Source organism: Hylobates moloch, unplaced genomic scaffold (assembly GCF_009828535.3).
Source record: "Hylobates moloch isolate HMO894 unplaced genomic scaffold, HMol_V3 SCAFFOLD_4, whole genome shotgun sequence".
NCBI lineage: Eukaryota > Metazoa > Chordata > Mammalia > Primates > Hylobatidae > Hylobates > Hylobates moloch.
The window spans coordinates 72,670,641-72,689,993 of record NW_026652279.1 but is presented as its reverse complement, the minus strand read 5'-3'; positions in this window follow the sequence as shown (position 1 = coordinate 72,689,993).

The window sequence follows — 19,353 nt, the reverse complement described above, 5'->3', positions numbered from 1 at the left end:
AGCAGACAACCTGTCTGACCAAAATTTATTTGGCAGGAATTTCCTCGTCCTAATAAGCCTGGGAGCGCTACAGGAGACTGGGGCTTATTTCATCCTATAGCTTCGACCATAAAAGTTAGCCACCCCCCTAAAGCGGCCATTTTAGAGGCCTACCCTCAGGGACGCATTCTCCTTCTCGGGATGTTCCTTGCTGAGAAAAAGAGTTCAGTGATATTTCTCCCATTTGCTTTTGAAAGAAGAGAAATATGGCTCTGTTCCGCCTGGCTCACCGGTAGTCAGAGTTTAAGGTTATCTCTCTTGTTCCTTGAACATTGCTATTATCCTGTTCTTTTTTCAAGGTACCCAGATTTCATATTGTTCAAACACACATGCTCTACAAACAATTTGTGCAGTTAACGCAATCAACACAGGGTGACATACATCCTCCTCAGCTTACAAAGATGATGGGATTAAGAGATTAAAGACAGGCATAGGAAATCACAAGGGTATTGATTGGGGAAGTGATAAGTGTCCATGAAATCTTTACAATTTATGTTCAGAGATTGCAGTAAATACAGGAGCAAGAAATTATAAAAGTATTAATTTGGGGAACTAATAAATGTCCATGAAATCTTCACAATCCACGTTCTTCTGCCATGGCTTCAGCCGGTCTGTCCATTCGGGGTCCCTGACTTCCCACAACAAATTCTGATCTACATTAAAATCTATATGATACAGACATACTTGTTTTACAAAGTAAATAATTAATTATGAGATAAAATTGCTTCATAATCAATACCATTTATATGAAAGAAGTCTAAAAGAAGTAGCTTCTTTTGTTGTTGTTTAGGAAACAAAATATTTGGATAACATAACCATATTAACTTTTAAATATGAATATTTTAAAATTGTAATATTATGAATAGAAGCCATAGTAAATACTATTTTAATTTCACTTCTATTTCTGTGTATTTGTGTGATGCTTATTAATCAGTCCTACGTAATTGTGCTAATATGTTTCTTGAATTTTAATGTGTCTACATAGATCATTCCTCTGTTAGTATATTATTTTCCTGCATTTACACTGGCATTTAGTTTCATGAAACATTGCCAAATTGGCATATCTTTTTACTTTCTCCTTCAAAAACCCTCTACTCTGTGGTAGTGATAGAAATCTGAAATTCAGAACAGGTATTCTTACCATGAAATTGTATTAATAAACTTAATTAACAGAAGCAACATTATTTCAGTGACTTGCATTTATGAAACTGGCAAAGCTAACTGCTGTCATTTTGTCAGGTGCCTAATCTTATGAGAGTCTAAAATGTGAAGTTAACTGTAGTGGGTTATATGAGAAATTTTTTTAGATTTCTTTAAAACAAAAACAAATAAACAAGAACAAAAGAAAAATAAGCAACAAAAACTTTCATCACAATATCTCTCAGAATCACTACTGATTTTTTTATTATTGTTGTTTTGGCATTCATGGGTCCTATACTGCCTTAGTTTCTTGGTTTTGATTCTCTCTCTCTGAATCCTGGACTTGTGTCAGTGAACACTTCCTCATCTCATCTGGGGGTGGAGAGTTTACATCATTCAGCATATCTTCTTCTCTCTTTTTAGGTAAATATCTCATTTTCCCCCTTTTTAGTGGGGTGCAATCACTTCCATTCCTCAGAAGGTGTGCTGTTGAGGACTGAATATTGGTCTGTCTATCCTCCCCCTCCAAATTTATATGTTGATGTCCTGATCCCCAACTATTGGGAGGAAATTAGGTCGTGAGGTTGGAGCTTGTGTTAGTTCATTTGCACACTGCTATAAAGAATGACCTAAGACTTGGTAATTTATGAAGAAAGGAGGTTTAAATAACTCACAGTTCAACAGGCTTAACAGGAAGCATGGCTTGGAGTTTTCAGGAAACTTACAATCATGGCAGAAGGCAAAGGGGAAGCAAGGTACATCTTACATTGCAGCAAAAGAGAGAAAGAGCAAGGGGCCAAGTGCCACATTTTTTAAACCATCAGATCTTGTGAGAACTCTATCTTGAGACAGCACTAGGGAGATGGTACTAAACCATTAGAAACCACCCCATGATCCAATCACATCCCCCCAGGCCCCACCTTTAACACATGGGGATTACAATTTGGCATAAGATTTGGATGGGAACAGAAAGCCAAACCATTTTATTCTGCCCCTGGCCCCTCCAAAATCTCATGTCCTTCTCACATTTTAAAACAGAATCATGCCTTCCCAACCATTCCCTAAAGCCTTAACTTATTCCAGCATTAACCCAAAAGTCCAAGTCCAAAGTCCCATCTGAGACAAGGCAAGTCCTTTATGCCAATGAGCTTGTAAAATAAAAAAAAGAGTTAGTTACTTCCAAGATACAATGAGGGGATAAACATTGGGTAAATGCTCCTGTTTCATATGGGAGGGAGTGGCCAAAGCAGAGGGGCTACAGTTTCCTGGGCTACAAGTCCAAAACCCAGCAAGACAGTCATTAAATTTTAGGGCTCCAAAATAAGTTCCTTTGATTCCATGCCTCACATCCAGTCCACACTGATCCAAGGAGTGGGCTTCCAAGGATTTGGACAGCCCCACCTCTGTGACTCTGCAAGGTACAGCCCCCACAGCTGTTTTCATGGGCTGGCACTGAGTGCCTATGGCTTTTCCAGTAAGATGGTGCAAGCTGTCAGTGGATCTACCATTCTGGTGTCTGAAGGATTGTGGCCCTCTTCTCACAGCTCCACTATTCAGTGCCCTAGTGGGGACTCCAACCCCACATTTTCCCTCTGCATTGTCCTAGTAGAGGTACTCCATGAGGGCTCTGCCCCTACAGCAGACTTCTGCCTGGACATTCATCCATTTCCATAGACCTTCTGAAATCTTGACAGAGGTTCCCAAACTCTTGCCTTCCGCGCACCCACAGGCCCAACACCACATGAAAGCTGCCAAGGATTGAGGCTTGCATCCTCTGAGGCAATGTCCATTGTTATACCTTGCCTCCTTTTAGCCACAGCTGGAGCTGGAGTGGCTGGGACACAAGGTGCCATGTCCTGAGGCTGCACAGAGAAGCAGGGCCCTGGGCCTGGCCCACAAAACCATTATTTCCTCCTAGGACTCTGGGCCTGTGATAGGAGGGGCTGCTTCAAAGATCTCTGAAGTGCCCTGGAGACATTTTCTCCATTTTCTTGGCTATTAACATTTGGCTCCACATTCCTTGTGCAAATTTCTGCAGCGGGCTTGATTTTCTTCCCACAAAATAGGTTTTTGTTTTCTACCACATGGTTAGAGTACAAATTTTCCAAAAGTTTAGGCTCTGCTTGCCTTTTAATTGAATGTTTCAATTTTAGATCATTTCTTTTTGAAAACATGTGACTGTATGCTGTTAGAAGCAGCCAGGCTCCATCTTGAACACTTTGCTCTTTGCTCCATCTTGAACACTTAGAAATTTCTTCCACCAGATACCCTAAGTCATGTCTCTCAAGTTCAAAATTCCACAGATCTCTAGAGCAGAGGCACAATGCTGCCAGTCTTTTTGCTAAAGCATAGCGAGATTTGCCCCTGGCCCCAATAAGTTCCTCTTCTCCATCTGAGACCATCTCAGCCTGAACTTCGTTGTTCATTTCACTATCAGCATTTTGGTCAAAACTACGCAACAAGTCTCTAGGAAGTTCCAAACTTTCCCACTTCCTCCTGTCTTCTTCTGAGCCCTCCAAACTGTCCCAACCATTGCCCTGTTACCCAGTTCCAAAGTTGCTTCCACATTTTCAGGTATCTGTATAGCAGTGCACCACTCTTCCAGTACCAATTATCTGTAGTGGTCCATTCTCGCACTGCTGTAATGAACTACCTGAGACTGGGTAATATATGAAGAAAAGACGTTTAATTGACCACAGTTCTGCAGGCTTGACAGGAATCATGACTGAGAGGCCTCAGTAAATTTACAATCATGGCAGAAAGCAAAGAGAAAGCAAGCCATATCTTAAATGATGTCAGGAGAGAGAAAGAGCAAGGGGAGAGGTGCCACACTTTTTAACCATCAGATCTTGCGAGAACTCTATCACAAGATAGCACTAGGGGGGTGGCACTAAATCATTAGAGACCAGCCTTGTGATCCAATCACCTCCCACCAGACCCCACCTTCAGCATGTGGGGATTATAATTTGACATGAGAGTTGCATGGGCACACAGAGCCAAACTGTATCAGAGCCCTTATGAATGGGATTAGTGGCCTTATAAAAGAACCAGAGAGTTGCCTCAATTTCTTTCTCCCATATGAGAATATAACAAGAAGTTAGCAGTTGCAGCCTAGAGCAGGACCCTCACCAGAATTTTGACCATGCTGAAACCACAGTCTTGGACTTCCAGTCTCCAGAAACGTGAGGAATAAATCTGTTGTTTATAAGTTACCAAGTCTATGATACTTTATTGTAGCAGCCCAAACTGACTATAAAAGTTCCATTCAACCAGCACGTTGCTTTTTCCTTGTGGCCTGCTACAATGCTTAGTACTTCACCAGTTTTCTATTTAATGTTTATCGACAAATTATACCCTCTGTAAATTTCCATGTTCATGTTTGGTCATCTCCCAATTTGTAAATATGGTATATGTATATTTCAAATGTTCATAAATTCAGTTAATACCCACAATGCATTATTTCTGGTAACAATATTATAATTATGTATATAGAATCAAGCCAATGCCAAAACTTTTGAACAATATTATTTGACTATATGGAGCCAAACCATTATAACATGTTTACTCCGGGAAATACATTTATCTTTCTTTTTTCTTTATTAATATACTTTAAGTTCTAGGGTACATATGCACAACGTGCAGGTTTGTTACATATTTATACATTAGGAGATTTATCTTTCTAAAATATTATAACATATTTCTAATACTATAGTGATTTGGATGTAAGCAATCTATAAGTAGTAAGAAAATACATACATTTAATATATATATATATATAATCATTAGCAGCAGCTCCTCCCAAACCTGATGCTACTCCATCCAGTTTATTTTTAACAAAACAATTTCAAATTTCTTATCATACTGGGAGTCCCCAAGAACTGTTTCACTTGGGCCTTAAGAAATAATCCTAAAAAGTTTTATGTACTATGTACTCTAGACTATCTGCTATTTTTCTCCTTTTCTCACTATACATCTATGTTTTGTTGTCAGCCTTACTAACAGTAACCATAAACAGCATTGCTTCTTCCATTAGAGTTACTTATTTTCAAGGTTTAGCTTATTTCTGTCACCACTGGGTCCTCCACCAATGTCAGTGTGGTCAACCTTGTTGATATTGCTTTCCTATCAATAGTTCACAAACTATTACTAATATTAATAACACTGATACCTTATAAGCTCAATTTTCCAAGATGATAAAGAACTAGCATTTTTGCTTTTCTTAACTAATCTAGTAAAACCTACACAGCTATATGAAAGAGAGCTAAGGTAATAGAGGGCTTTGCAAGTTAGACATGAAAAGAAAGCAAAATTCTAGGGTGCTGAAAGGAAGTTAAAAATAAACTCCATGAGAAAAGTCTCCCAAATGTTTTCCCTTCTTATGCTTTCTTCTCCTTCATCAACAGTATTGCCTTTCTAGACATTGGATTTCTTAAAATCTAAAATATAACATACATAATAAGTGGGCACAGGAACATAAGCAAAAATTTCTTTAAAAATACCTGAGTAGCCATCATTTAGGCCAAGACATACAATATTATTTTGATTTTTTTTGTGAGGGGCTTATTTTAGCTCAAAATTTAGATTTTAAATTTATCTATTTTGATGTGTATGGCTCCAGGTCTTTGTTCTCACTGCTATGCTAAGTGATTGTACAAATATCCTGTAAATTATCATACCATTTGTAGGTCCGGAGGAGAGTTTTGTACAAAACAGTTTTTTACAAAACTGATACAGTTTTGTAAAGATATCTTAATATACATGTGCAAGAGTTTTTCTGGGGGATTAACTAGGAGTACGATTGTTAATTATAGAATATATGCATACATGTTCATCTCTACTAGGTCACACTAAACTGATTTCCAAGGTAGCTATAATAGTTACCATTCCCACCAGCCAATAGCCATGTCAAAGATGATATTAGTTGACTTTGCCCATCTGCTGAGTACAAAATTGCATATCATTGTGGTTTTAATTTTCATTTCCTTGACTATTCATTAATTTAACATCTTTTTATAAATTTTGTGGGCTAGTCGTGTTGCTTTTTCAGTGAAATTTATGAAATTGTGTTACTTATCATTCATTTATTATGATAATCTGAAGCATTTATTTTAGACTGTATTTTAGTAATTATAGTTAGAAGATCTGTATACTTTGGCTGTCAGCTTCCAAGCCAAAAAATTATCAAATAATATCCTTCTGTTCTAGCTTCTGTCACTCTGAGAGCCAACTGATACTCATAAGACTGTTGCATTCTGATGTGTGGAATACTACAAAAGTATTCTTTAAAACTTCAAAGGAGTCTTCCTTTTATTTATAGAGTCAAAGAATTGATCAATAATGAACTATTGATCATAAGAATTATTCATTAGCTATTCTGGATACATGCTATGTTAATTTTATGCGTTGTAAGCTCTTCTTTTGGATTGTTGACAAATGTTCACATTTTGTAAGTATCTTTTGGTGAACATAAATTCCACCTGAAATTTTTTTGTGTGTATTATGTGAGATAGGAATCACCTTATTGCAGGACCACTTATTACTCACGAATCTATAATACTCCTTGATTTTTGAATGTTAAGCAAACATTCTGGTTATCTCAGACTTTAAATTAAGCTCAGTCATAGATAATAATTAAGTATTGGGGCTATAAACTCTGCCAAGTGGAGCAGTGTATTTCCCTTTGGCTGCAAGTACAAATATGTTCTAAGATTTATTCTTCAATGTAATGTTATGAAGAATTTTTTGTCTCCATCACTGAAGCTCTTAAGTTGATAAACATCACTAGATTTGGCCAGATTCAGGCCCTGATAGAACAAGTGCAGAAATGAGACACTGGTTACCTGAATTGTGATTTTGGGTGCATGTCATTTCATTTTGTGCTCTTGAAAAAGTCAGAAAAGCTCTTTTGGGTATCTAAGCATTATCTATAACTATGTCAAAATAAAAGTATCTACCCATTTCCATTCATTAGTTTAAACACATATCTAAGGAGTGTTGTTCATTGATTATGATAATTTAAAGCATTGATTTTAGATTGTATTTTAGTCATTGTAATGACATCTTTATACTTTGAATGTCAGTTTCAAAGCCAACAATATATCAAATAATATTTTCATGTTCTAGTTCCTGTCACTCTGAGAGCCAACTGATACTCCTAAGAATGTTGCATTCTTATGTATGAAATACTACAAAACTATTCTTTAGAACTTCGAAATAATCTTCTTTTTATTGATAGAGTCAAAGAATAAGAGGACACTAAAAAAATACTATTAGTTATTTTATTTCTTAACTATCAATGATGCCGTTTTTAATTTGCCACACATTCACTGCCTAATACAAGAGAATCATGGTAAGCAAACCTTTTCATAGTTTTGGTCAGCAGTGACGCACTTGCCCACACACTTAGTCCACGTTTCTTGAGTTTTCAGCCTCTCTAGAAACATAATTCAGAAACCTAAAATTACTAAAACATTTTACAAAGAAAAACAGGAGCAAAGGCAACTTTTCTAGCAATAACAGGTTCTTTAAATCAAAGCATTTTCTAGACATATAGTGGAACAATAATTCATAAGGTTGCCAGTTACCATGTTCTTTTTATTTGCTATAACTTATTAATACCCAAAGCTAGCCAGCACACTGCTATTAAGCAGAGCACAGGGAATGTTAAATAACAGAAAGTAATAGAAGTTTTATCACATAGAAAAATAATATGATCAATTACTATAAATAAATACAAAATAGAAAAAGATAAGAAAAAACTACATTTGCAATTTAAAGCTATCGGGCAGGTGTGTAATATCACATGCTTGCAGAATCCTATTTATAAATGCACATTTTAATACCTATTCATTAAGAGGAAAAGTGCTGATTAGAAACAATTTTCATTTTTTCCATGCACCCCAAGAGTTCTTTCTAAAAAGAAATCTTTCTAATTAGATAGTTTAGACTCATTTTTAATGAATTCATAAATTTTTATGAATTCATAAATATTGTTTCTCTGAGATTGTTGCTTAAGCAGTATATACACATGTGTATACATTTACATAATGTATAAATTATAAAGGTGTGTGTGCGTGTGTGTATGTGAGAGGGAGAGAGAGAGAGGGAGACAGAGAGACCATGGAATAATTTTGTTTAAAGAGAAAATCATTAGTGAACAATAAGTATAATTAATTTGTATTGTATCCTTGAAGGTTAAATATAACCAATGTATAATTTAAAATTCAACACTGCATTAAAAATTAATAAGGATGCTTCTCTTTATGCATTTTCTATGTTTTTCTGTGAAACGAAACTTTCTCTTATATATTTTTTTCAAAGAGCATATTACCATTTGGAATTCTGGCTTATCCTAAGGCAGATCCCATATAAGTACGTATTTAATTCTGTAATTGAAGCTTTTAAAGTAAGAGTTGGATATGATTTATTTATGTTTCAGAATTATACATTTGTAGTAATACCAAAGATCAGTGAAAGTTCAGGACATCATGAGCCAACCATAGGAGTTGGGGAAGTTAGTTAGGATGCCATGGTTAGAAGCTGGAAAAGGGATGATGAGCCTATAAACAAGAAAGGTAGCTGTGGGAATGAAAGGTAGGAGAGAGATTCCAGAGCTATTCAGGAGACGGAATTAACACGATGTGCTGACTGATTGAATGTGAGACATGAGATAAATGAATAAGTTGAGGATCATAATGAGGTTTCCTAGCTTGGGTGACTCACTGAATAGTGATTTCATTAACTGAAAGGAAAACTAAAGAGGAAAGAGCAATTTTGGAGAGGAAAATAAGGACTTTGGCCTGGATGTATTGAAACTAAAGTCTATGTAAAAGATACCTTGTAACCATTTTACAATACAGGTTATATTACAACACAGGTTATATGATTGGGGGTTATTATAAATACAGATTTTTTTAATTCACTGGAATAAAAGATCGCTCTTATGAAGGGATTAACTTAGCCCTCTGAAATCATATAGAATGAGCAGAGAAAAGTTCCAAAAACTGAACACTGCATTACACAAATATTTAAGACGTAGTTAGTGAAAGGTGTATGAGGAAAGAAGGAAAAAAGAGTGGCCAGCAAGGAGAAAGCAGAATTAAGGGACTAGATAACTGTACTATTGAGTTTCATGAGTGAAATGATTTCCCCAAAAATTGCTGCCAGAAATTTGGAGAAGACGTCACAGTTAAAAAAATCACTGTGGACTTTTTGAGCATTTTTTGAAGGAATATTTAAGGCAGACAACAAATTGCATTGGGTAGGGGAATTAAATTGAATGGTGAAGAACTCATGAGCTCATGGGATTGTCTCCAACTGTTATCTTGTGTATTCAATTTGTTTAACTATATCATGGGAGTACTTTATTACACTTCATCTTGTGTTGGCTCCAAGTTGGCACTGCTGTTAGGCAGTGCTTTTTTCATAACTATGGGCCCCATTTTAAACAAATGCTTAAAAGTGATTAATCTCCTGGCTTAAAGACATTTAAGACTGAAATTATAACTATTTCTCTCACTGTTCCTGGAAATTTGTAAATTTTAATCTCTGTAAATCTTCTCCTCTATATAAATGGTTTGGTTTCTGTATACCATTTTGATACTTATGGTGGAAGCTATTATTCACTGAAAAGGAAGAATTTTATTTCACTCAGATTTCAGTGTATTTAATAATATCTGATAGAAGCCTTAAAAGTACATAAAAAGACAATGGTACACCTCTTTCAGAAGATAATATTTCAAAATGTCAGATTTCCTACTTTATTACAAATGAGTATATAATAAATAGAACTTTAAGGCACTCTGGTAAGATTATTAGGCAAATCTGGTGTGCACTCCTTTGAGATCATACAATATGTATGAATTACAATTTTGTTGTTGCTAAAAAACAAAGATGAAATCTTAAAAGCAACCAGAATCTCTTTAAAGATTTGACCTTAGATGTCAGTGTAATAGAATATCTTTCCATTTGCTAAAACATTGCAACATACCTTGGCAAACTACATTCACCACTTAAGGTCCTGATGAGGAGTCTGCTTTAAAACACTGTATTTGCTATTAAATACTCTTCACTCAATTTTGAAATTTCCATCTCTTTCATATACCATCTTTCCACACATGTTCAGTACAATTCAGATATAACCATGCATATTATGTAGCTTTCCACCAGGAAAGAGATAGCACATTCAAATTTAAATACGTTGAAAGGGCTTAGTAAAAGAACCATACACATAGTTGTAGTGAGGAACAGGAAACCCACAAAACACAGTGAAATGTCTGGGGCTAGAAGGCCTCCCGTAACAACTCTAGGTATTTGGAGTGAGAGAGACAACAGCAACCTGGAAACTAGAGACAGAGGGTCGTGAGGCAAACCTGTTTGCAGAAGATGAGGTCGTTCTGTGGAAGGTCAGACAGACTGCAGCAGAGCCAGGAGAGAGTAGAGAGAAGAAATGTTGGTTTAATTATCTCCTTTCCTTCCTTTTATTCCCTGCCAGTGGTCCTCAGTGATGGAGCCCAGAAGACAAGAGAGTCTGTTGGTATAGTCAGTTCAACATAGAGCCCACCACTGCATAGTCATCACTCAAAACACTGTTACATTACGTAACTTAACACACGTTATGTTATATAAATTCATGCTATATAGAGCATTCTGGAGGGACCTACATCTGGATAGACAGTAACACAGAATAGATCTCGATAGGGTTAAGTATATATATATATACACACATATACATACAAACATATATATGCATATAAAATGAAAGGGCATTCAACATAGTCTTCAGGGAAATAAAAATTTAAAGAATGTAATATTTTGCCATACACAATTAGAATGGCTAAAAAAAACGTGAAAAGAAAAATAAAAAACTGATATGACCAGATATTGGTGAGGAAATCAAGCAGTCTAAACTGCCATATATTACTTTTCAGAGTGCCAATTGATATATGACTTTGTTATATTCTACCCAAACTGCTACAACCTAAAACCAAACAATATATAGAGAAATGTATTATTTTGTGTAGAAATGGTTTGTACAAGATACTGATAACAACACTATTTACAAAAGTCAAAAGCAGAAACAACCCAAATATCCACCAACAGTAGGATCAGTGAGTAAACTGTGGCATATTTATATGATGAAATTAAAACAAACATCCAATAATATGGATAAACTCACAAATAATGCATAGTGAAAAAAGTCAAACATGAAAAAAAGCATTTTTTAATTTATATGACATTCATTTATATAACATAGCATATGTTAAGTTATATAAAATTAAAAGTGGTGATAATCTTCCATATCTTGATTTGAGTGGTGACTATGCAGGTATATTCACTTTGCAAATATTCACCAAGCTGAATGATCATAATGTGTTCACTTTTGTGTACGTATTTTATAATAAATGTTTAAAATAGGATTTTCTTAAAAGAAAATGGTAAGCGAAGTACGGATGAAAGGTCTAATAAAGATACCCAGCACACTACGGCAGTGAGAGATCTTCTCTAACTTCTGGCTTTGCCTAGAGCTACCTGGAAATAATGCTCACCAGTATGGTAAGCAACTTCTGATCTGGGCATCAGAGGTCATTATGTGGAAGATAAAATGTAAGGATTTCATATCCTTAGAATTGGGAAACCTTCCATTTGGCTGTAGTTACATCACAAACCATCTATTTATTAATATCTTTGTGCCTCGTTTTCCTCATTTGTAAACTGATGAAATTGAGAGAAATAATTACTAAGATTTATTTTCTGCCAATTCAATGTCTTTCTTGCCAATTATAATTTAGAAAGATGATAGGTAGATAGATACATACATAGATAGGTACATACATGCATGCACAGCTAGCAAGCTAGATAGTAGACAGAGACGTAGATACACAGATGCATTTATACACACATACATAGATACCTATATACATATCTACATGTCTAGATACATAGATGACAGATACATAGACACTTACACACATAACAATATACGTAGCTAGATGGATGGATAGATAAATAGATAGAGAGACCGATCAAACAGTAATGTGAAACAAGGTATTTATGCTTTCATGTGTTTATGTATTTGTACATGTACTCAAGACACATCAATATGAAATTATAATCAATAAAAATCCAGCAGCTTCGGTTCTAAAAAAGCAAGCTAACAAGATTAGGAATAAGTAAAAAACCAAAACAAATAGAATAAAGACAAAAATCAAGTTCTAAATCAACCAATATTTTAAATTAAGTGTCAGAAGAAGCTGGGCACATGAATGTGTATGACAAAGAGCAGTATGTCTGAATGTTACATTTTTGTAGTTTGATGGTCTAATTTGATCCCATCTACATGACAGATCTTATATCTAAAGGAAAGTAATCAATAATTAAACAGAGAAGTAACTGCTTGCCTGGCAGGTCTCGTATTTTAAAATACAAATAAGATTTTCCTCCCAGAAGAAATATATTTTCATGACAGGTAGGTAGATAAATTCTGTTTTTTTTTAATACTGCATCTGACAATAATTAAGGCTCTATTAAGCCTGTTGTTTATTTTTAAGTTCAAATTTACTTAACAGCCATTAAAGTCTCAGCATTTGCATTTGCCTGTGGTGAGATTCTTCTGCGGGCTTCACAGTGGTTCACAGTAGGCAGTCAAGCCTAATAATAATGGCATGTTAATATTAGAAGAATCTCCAAGTAGTTGGAAAAATTGAGACATGAAATCATGTTTCAAAAGTAACCTTTATTTTAAATGTATGGCTTTTTATCATTTTAGATTCAGAAACAAGTTGATTTTTACTAGTTTTATGTTCTTTTGGGATGCTCCATTTTTCTTTTGAACTAGTTGGAATCAAACTCATCCAGATCTTAATAGCAACTGAAGAGAGTCAAATTTGAGGGAAAATAGAATGTAGAGTGTAAGGATCTGGGCAGTGGAATCCAATAGACATGTTTTTGATCTTATGTGAATGATAAAATAACATTTTTATTTAAAAAAATATGTTTACTAGGCCAGGCGCAATGGCTCACGCCTGTGACCCAGAACTTTGGGAGGCTGAGGCAGGCGGATCACTTGAGGCCAGGAGTTGGAGACCAGCCTGGCCGACATGGTGAACCCTCATCTCTACTAAAAATGCAGAAATCAGCAGAGTGTGGTGGCGCGCACCTGTAATCTCAGCTACTTGGAGGCTGCATTGCTTGCACCCAGGAGGGGGAGGCAGAGACTGCAGTGAGCCAAGATCGTGCCACTCCAGCCTGAGCGACAGAGTGAGGCCCTGTCTCAAAAAAAACAAAACCAAAACTAAAATTACGTTGACTTATTATCAAATTATTTACACAGTAATCTAAACAGAATGGGTCCCCCATAAATGAAATTAAGAGGAGTTAAACAATTTTTTTGGACTGTAAAATATTACAGTGTATATTACTTGTATTACGTAACTGGCAATAGGCACTTTTCAAGCATGTTGTATTAAATGGGAATGCAGCAAATTATTGAGCCGGTACCTTTAGGGTGTACTCATGATATTGCCTCTGACATTAATTAAACCCAAACGCTGAACTAGTTGAGATATAAAGCAAAGTCATTGTCCTATGGAGACCAAATAGAATTGCTATTAAATAATATATATTGGGCTGAATCGGTTTCCTAATACCAAGGCACAGAATCAGAAAGCAGCATTAGATATAAAGAGGCTTCCTGAACTCCAGCTCGCCCCGCCTCAGGAGGAGCAACGTCAAACTCTGACTTCCTGCCTGCGGTTTGCTCACCAGGACGAGAGGAAGCAGTATGTAAATATGTTTTTCTGGAAGTGCGCAGTGGCTCACGCCTATAATCTCAGCACTTTGGGATTCTGAGAGAGGCGGATCACGAGGTCAAGAGATCGAGACCATCCTGGCCAACATGGTGAAACCCCATCTCTACTAAAAATACAAAAATTAGCTCGGCCTGGTGGCACACACCTGTAGTCCCAGCTACTCAGGAGGCTGAGGCGGGAGAATCACTTGAACCCAGGATGCGGAGGCTGCAGTGAGCTGAGATTGCACCACTGCATTCCAGCCTGGGCGACAGAGTGAGACTTAGTCTCAAAAAAAAAAATAAATAAAAAAAAAAGGAAGGATTAAAATATCTTTCCAACTGAAAAAAAAGTCAAGTAAGTAGTGCTCATAATATTTTTAAAAATATAAAGTTTGAGCATCATAAACTGTGAAAAAGATTTGACAAACAAGAAGTGCGAAATATGATCTGTGATACAAAAAAAGCCTCCTCACAAGAGATCCTGTTTCTCCACATGAGGAACACTTCAGCTCTTGTATGAAAAGCATAGAATCTAAACCAAGCAGAGAGGATACCTGTCACTTACCAGTAAGTGTCATGTTTTCAACATTCTCTTAGGGAGGAAGGAATTGGAATACAATTGGAATTAAGTGGTTCATTTTATAAGATCCTCCTAAATCAACAGATACATATATAGCTTTTTTTTCTGATGTGCAGATTTCTATAATAGACAGATATTCATCATTATTGTGTTGTTGTTTTCAAATTAAGGCTTTCCTTTACGAAGTGTCTTTACAGACAGATACTTATGCTAATAGGAATCAAGTCACCTCTTCAGTCAACATCAAGAGCCATAATTGGTCAAACTACGCATCTAGCATCCTTACAGCATAAAACTTTTAGAAATGTATTTCTTTAGAAATCAAAGAAACTTTTACACATATAATAGTTAAAATGTTTCAATAGTCTGGATTAATACAAATGATTAACACCACACCCCCGTTTTAACAGTAAATGAGATTTTAGTGTCTTAGATGTTGTATATACATGCTTATCATTTGCATCTTAGAAGTTGTATATACATGCTTATCATTTGAATTTTTCCTACTCAGTGGAAATCAAGGTAGTTTTCCTTTGTGTAGAATGGGAAAAGATTAAAAATTTCAAAAGTATTGACTGTTACCTCCTAAAAAAGTAGAATATTGGTGTGTTGCTATAAATACAACTAGAGTTTGCAGAAAGAGTGTATTTAAAATAAAGGGGTGAGAAGTTAAAATTGTGCTATTTATCCATTGCATTTACTATAGATTGAAAGGGATTTGTAAGTCAAAAGAAGCAAAATGAAAGCAAGAAAAGGTCAAAGAAAGTAACCAAGATAGAATGCAGAATGGGTAAATGTGCCCCTAGGGAAACACACAACAGGAAAGGCATAAAGATAATGGCACATAGTCTAGATATATAGAATGCAGTGCCAGGTTTGGTCTTTAGGCTGTGCGTTAATTTGAATAGAGAATTTTCCATCGTGAATATGCATTTTAGTGCCTCTACTCTAGGTAAATGTTTGTTTTATTGCTGAGCCTAATAGTGGTAGTATCTAAATGAGCCTTATAATAATGGTAGTATCTAAATGGTGTTTGCTCGGCGCAATGCTCATATTACATACAAGTGAACAAGCTTCTACTAGAGCTCCTATGTCACATCATAGAAAATAGTTTTCATTAAAGCTGGTTTAAGCATGGCAAAGTGTAGAAAGTAAATTCAACAAGAAGAAAAATGTTTTATGTCAAAACTGGGACTTGGCAAATGGGCGAAGTAAAAGGTTTTAGAGTTATAGTATTCATAATTTTCTACATGCCCTATTTAAAGTGAATGCAATCCTTCAACTAAGATCTATTACATGATACTTTATATTAATACTCTGTTTCCCCAACTCATGTCTATTTGCTCTTCCCAGATATATTTGTATCACACAAAGGTAGAGAGCAATGCTATAATTACCATCACCAGATAGCTTATTTATTAATTCAGGCAAAGCCCTTTTGCTGCTCAAAATCACTAATATTTTTCCTGGTATTTCTCTGCTACTAGGGACTCAATGCTTCCCCCGATCTATTCATGCAAATTCCATTCATGTTAAATTGAAGTGCTAACAAGTGTGCTTTTTTGGGGTATGTTGTAAACATAGTGTGCTAAACTTATCGTATATAAATCTCTCCAGTATACTTCATGCTATTCTGAGCATTGATAATAATAAATCTTATGTTTCTGAAGTGATACCCTCAACTGAATGTTGATGAAAACAGAATTTAATAAACTTACATCCATGCAGTGCTTTGTATTTTCAAAGCTGTTTGATTTTCAAAGCCTCTCCACAGCACACAATGTTGTAGGTCAGCATTCAAGTATAATCACGCCCATCTAATGGACGGAAAACCGAGCACTTAGAAAAATTAAGTGAAAAGTTTGACAGCGCACTTTCATGATTCTATAGGTAAACTGACACCAATACCTGCCTGTTGTATCTATTGAGGAAATATAAATGAAAGTAAAATCTCTCAACCCAGAAATCTATTCCACAAAGTAGTAGACAAAGAAAACACTTTCGCTGTGGAGAAGGCATTAAAACAGAAAGTGATGTGCATCACAGGCAGTCCACTAAGTGATTGCAAAGACAGAAACAAATTTCACCCTCTTAAAGAGCCAAGAAGATACAACCAATTACAGACATGTTTTCCAGAGAAACAATAACTAGTCTTCCAGGAAGAGGACTGGACAACACCATTTGTCACACATTATTCATACTAATAAATAACTTAACTTTACCTGGTAAGTGGGGTGACCATCTCTGTTAGCTACTCGGCTTTATCGAGAAGACAAACTTCTCTTCATGACAGGATGTAGTTCTACAATTTGGAGCAAGATCACCACCAAAGTCAGCCTCCAACCCTCACACAGAAACTGGAAGGAAGGATTACTATCTTCCTTGATGTTTGCATTTCCGAGATGTTTCATGCACTCGAGAAAGATATTACTAGGTCACAAAGCTGGAAAAAAGTCAATACAGTCTTTGAAAATATTTGTATACATTTCAAATAAATTGGAAAATATTTATAATTAAAAGTAATCTAAGAAGATAATGTTGTAAAAGAAAAAGTAGAGGAGGGAAACCTCTTCTCCCATTTTCAACAGGAAGAATTAGGCCTTTGATTTTATATTTGCCTTTGTCTTACACACAGAGCAAACTTCCAACTAGGAAGAACTCAGCTGCATTATATTGCTGCTGCTCTTTCAGTTCCCCTGGCTGCTTCCTACCAATAAGACCAAGCAAAATAGTAAAGCAGATCCATTCTTTGGAGAAAGGTGGAATTTCTGTTGGCTGACTTTGGCTCAAGGATATTCTGATGGTTTTGCCAAATCTTCCTCAGACAGCATGGCTGAGTAGGAGCTTCCACTTGAACTTTTCCTCTCTCTCTTTAAGTGTGGTAAAATTTATATCACTGAAGACTTTTTCAGCCTTAGCTGGCACCCTCTTTATTTGCTTTAAGCCATGTAAACAATTAAAATCATTTCATGTTTAATACCATCTTGGCATTTGTTTCTTGGAAGACCTGGATTAATAGCACACTGTGGAAGCACAAAATAGTACAATTGCTGTGGAGTGGTATCATTCAAATTGCTAATGCATATACCCTTTGGCACAGCAATTCCACCTCTGGGAGCTTATCATCTAGACATGCCTGCACACATCAAAAATGATGTATGGACAAGGTTGCACATCACCAGAGCATTGTTAAGAGTATAAGACTGGAAAAAACACAAGGGGATGAATTCAATTAGATACTGTAAATTCACACAATGGAATGATATGTATTTATAAAAATGATTAAGGTAGGTTTCACTGTGCCAATATGGAGCAATCTCCAGAGCATATTGTCCAGGCTGAGGTATAGTGACCATTCACAGGCACACTATAGCCTTGAACTCCTGGGCTCAAGCTATCCTCCTGCCCCAGTCCCCCAGCAGTTGGGACTATAGGTGCACACCATGTCCAGGGTATATTTTTAAGAGATGAAAGTAAGGAGTGGAAGAGTGTAAATGGAATATCTAATTTTATATATCTAAAGGGAGGTAATAAGTATATTTTCATATTCGTTTCATGAAACACTGGAAGACTCTCTTAAGCATTAGGAAAGAAATCATTTTAGGGAATAGAAGGGGAGAAATTTGGTAGAGAAGGAAATGGGCACAATCAAGTTTTCTAAATATATATTTTTTACTGAGATTTGACTCATGTAAATATACTATCAAATAAAAAATAAAATTCAATTTAATCAAAATAAATGAATCTTATTGAAAGCATGTGGGCACTTAAGCATTAAATAGTAGAAATAATTAGTACTTTATATGACTTTTGAAATGTTGTCCTTTATCTTTGCCTTTTCTCTGTACACTAACTTGTGATCAATAATCTATTTGTTCTTTTAATAAACAGTTCTCAAATATCTACTACTTATCAGACACTGTGCTAGACCCTGGGTGAATAGAACAGCAAAGAGCCTGTTCTCATGGAGTTATAACCAGAGAGAAAGATAGAAATTTCAAACTGAGATTAATTCATTTGTAGAGAAATACTAGAGAAAATGAAGTCTACAAGTGGGATTCCACCCAGCTCTGGGGTTCAGTCAGAAAGCAAATCAGTTGCTATAGCAGTAATAATTTAAATTATTGCTCTGGCCTTGGATATTTCAGAATTCTGAGAGCGGGCATTATATTAAATTGTATACAAATTATGAGAATCTCTGTATTAGAAATGTTTACGTGGAATGAGGCAGAATGTCTTTGAAAACCACATTAATCAGATTCAAGCTAGGCGTTATCTAAAATTTTTATATCTTAAGCTAAAATCTAAAGAGGGTGGCAGTTCCTTTTTGCACACAGATGTAATAAAAAATGCATTATCAGAACTTGCATAACTTAACTTTCAAATATATACATTCTCATATATATGTAGCATTTTGGCAATCAATGTAGTAGAATTGACAATCTGTATAAATTAAATATATACATTTAATTATATTATATAATATTTCACATTAAAATACATTAAATCTTGAAACATAAAGATTTTCTTTTTCATTTAGGGCATTTTTTATATTCTCTTTTTAGTCACATGAAAACAGTTATTTTTAAAGTGAATTTGTATTATTTAAGCCATATTCATTAAAAAATGAGGTACAAAGTACAAAGAACACTAATAAACTCCTACATGTAAACTACTCGGTTTACAAGAAAGATCGGTCTCATTGCTCTTAACATCTTTGTTCTCATCCTCCTCCCCTTATCTCTTCACTTTCCCCTTCATGGGTCACATCTATTTTAAATTTTGGATGTATTTTTTATTTGCT